Genomic DNA, 2,898 nt, shown 5'->3' with positions numbered 1-2,898 from the left:
GTGCATCTCTAGTACTGTGCAATAACGATCTCTTTCTATTTTGCAGGTGAGTTGCTCTTTTTCCCGTCTGCGTAGTCTATGGTAAGGACTTCTGGACATTCCCTATATTAAACGGCAAATTCCTCATCCAAATACTTCCCAGGTTATTTGTGGGACGGTGATCACTGTCGGGAAGATTTCCTTAATTTGTAGCAATACTATTGATACAAATTATATACACACTAGTTAAGGCCATCTGCATGTTGTATAATAGACGCCACCGAACTCCACAGGGGGTGTGGGTGTCGGGGCATTCCCCTCGCTCTCCACAAGGGACGAGTTCCACAGGGTACCAGCGCCCGTGACCCTTCCGTGGTCTAGGGGTACGATGATGAGGCAGATGGGGCGCCAGGGAGACAGGCTTTTTTTCTCTCTCTCTAGATTTTGTTGTGTCTTGGGTTTTCTTTAGATATCTGTGAGGAGGAGTCTGAGGGCAAGGAGGTAATTTCGTGAGAAAGGTATGTGTTTGTTTAACGAGTGAAAGGATGAAAAAAGGGAGAAAGAAGAAACGGAACTGCAAGAAGGTTGGAGAAGATAAAATCCCTCAGGAGCGTGACCCGCGTTATCAGCAAGAACCATCAGTCTCCCTCTCTCGGTTCTCGTGGGAGCACAGTGTTGATGTTTGCATGGTGGCGCTCAGGAACCTCCCGCCACATCGATCTTCTAAGCCGAGAACGATATATCAGGAGCCACATCCCTCGACCTTACGACTGGTATTCTTAGGACTTAGCATCACTGTTTACAAACCTTTACCGAAGACCTCATTATATATACAAACACAACCCTGACGACCTTAGTACATCCATCTTTCAAAAGTGTTTCTCAGCCTATACATCTTCGCATTTTCCTCGCAGAGACCAAAACAAAAACACGAGCAGCCAGCGAGAGCGAAACCCTCACCAGGTGTTCCCATTGGCAAGCGGCGGCGAACAAGTAAACAAGAGCTTAGCGCGAGGATCCTCATTATGCCTTGGAAAGTTCTCTCGTTCGTTCTCCCTTAGATCTTCTTGTCGGACCACTTTATTTATGCACGCGTTTAATGGCTTATTTATTGGACAGTGGATATGCCGGACTCGTGTGGCACTGCGGTGTGTAAAAGCCTCGTGCTATTTCGGTACCATCACTTGCAGTAATAGCGAGAGGAGTGTGAGGTCTATGAGAGTCTATATTTCTTTCACTGATGTGGTATTGTACTGAAGGATTTTGATGTTGTTTTTTTATTGTTGAGGTATGTATTGTGCAGTGCTGGATAGTGAATAGTAGCATGATATTAATAAAAATGTTAATTGGATATTGCACTCTAAATGAAAGCCTACCACTCACTTATGCTCTGAAGACCCGAAAGTAAAAATGAACATAGAAAAGAAAATGACAACACTAAATAATCAGTCATAATAAACATTTGAAATCATCATGTCTAGTAATAACAGATAAACATACATTAACGTAACGGTGATAGCAGCGAACGATAACGACGAACACACGGCTGAGAATGAAATACAGGCACGCGCTTCGGTCGCGCGCGTTTCGCCTTTACCCGAACTTGTCACCCAACCAGAGCTCCTGATAATGTACAGTAGATGGGGCAACACGAGCAGAGCTGACAGAGAGACCCATAAAAGTTGCTCCTTATCTGAAGAGATCGTCTGCAGCTTCATCTCGACACAAGCCCGCGCGCCCTCCCCAGACAACCATCTCGGAGGAGGGAGGGGTAGAGGGGCGCAGGGGAGAGGGGGAGAGGGGGAAGAAGGAGGTGAGAGCAGAGAAAGGGAGAGGGAAGACGGGAAGGGGATACAGGGAAGAAGGAGAGGGGAAGGGGGTGAGGAGGGGGAGGTGGGGGTAAGTGGTGAACGGAAGGGGAGGAAGGGAAGGAAGGGGAGAGGGAGAAGAGGGGAGAAGGGGAGGGGAAAAGTCTTCGTCTTAATGGCAGATCATCTCCGCGGGGACGCAGTATATAAACACGAGATAAAATGAGAATAAATGTGCTTGGAGATAAGTCAAGACTCCGTTGGCCGTCGTGTAGCTTGCTTTCTTGCTTGGAGAGTTCAGATGGCTTCGTGTCTCAAGCACAATGGTGTTGATCTGCCACAGGCTTGGGCATAATGTTGAGTAAATAAAAGCCCAGGATAAGAATACAATGGGCTGCGAGATAGAGACGCTGATGGACGTCTGAAGATCTCACAAGACGTTCTGAACAATCGCAAGACGATCCTGTACATATTGAGTTGAGGCAAGTTACTCGCATTCTGTCCTTCTAGCCATTTCGAGAGAAAAAATGTAATAATTAGATTCTCAAGAAACTTATTCAGGAATTTAAAAAACGGGGATAATAGAAAAGCAAGAAATAAAATAAATCACTGATGAAGAGATTATTTTATACACAGTGAACACAAAGCAAGTTCTTCGCATTCTGGCCCTTTAGCACTCTCGTGAGATAATGCGATAAATAAATTCTCCAGAATAAAACGTTCAAATAAGAAAATAAAAAACAAGGCGCGGGGTCTTAATCAAAAGAACACTTCACTAATGTAGAGTTCATTTTATACTCTCCCAAAGATGCGTGTCGAGAGAAGGAGAGTTGGTGATGCAAGCCTTCTGTGGGTGTTTATTGTATACCGGCTTGCCAAGACGGGTTGACTTTCACTCTGATTTTCCTCAAGCCGCGTCGCTGGCACCTGGTCTGCTCGACGGGACTCACCTGTTGAAAAGATGTTAATTGTTCAGTATTATCAGTACTGCAATTGTGATAGTAATGGTGTTAATGGTATTGAAGGTGGCAAAACTGATAATAAAATGATACTGATGAAGATTATCATTCATATATATTATTATGTTTGAATTATATGTTATTTTTGTCCG

General features: G+C 44.7%; 1 long non-coding RNA gene across 2 annotated transcripts in view; it reads right to left on the bottom strand.

The window, feature by feature from the left end:
* Window positions 1–2,397: 2,397 nt before the first annotated feature.
* Window positions 2,398–2,898, bottom strand: part of LOC119591454 — a 50,897-nt gene continuing 50,396 nt past the window's right edge. For both annotated transcript variants that reach the window (XR_005230348.1, XR_005230349.1), the window contains one exon: window positions 2,398–2,737. This is a non-coding gene — a long non-coding RNA (uncharacterized LOC119591454). The remainder of the gene's footprint in view (window positions 2,738–2,898) is intronic.

The sequence above is a fragment of the Penaeus monodon genome, chromosome 28 (assembly GCF_015228065.2).
Source record: "Penaeus monodon isolate SGIC_2016 chromosome 28, NSTDA_Pmon_1, whole genome shotgun sequence".
NCBI lineage: Eukaryota > Metazoa > Arthropoda > Malacostraca > Decapoda > Penaeidae > Penaeus > Penaeus monodon.
The sequence above is the reverse complement of the archived record's forward strand: the minus strand, read 5'-3'. Positions and strand labels throughout refer to the sequence as shown.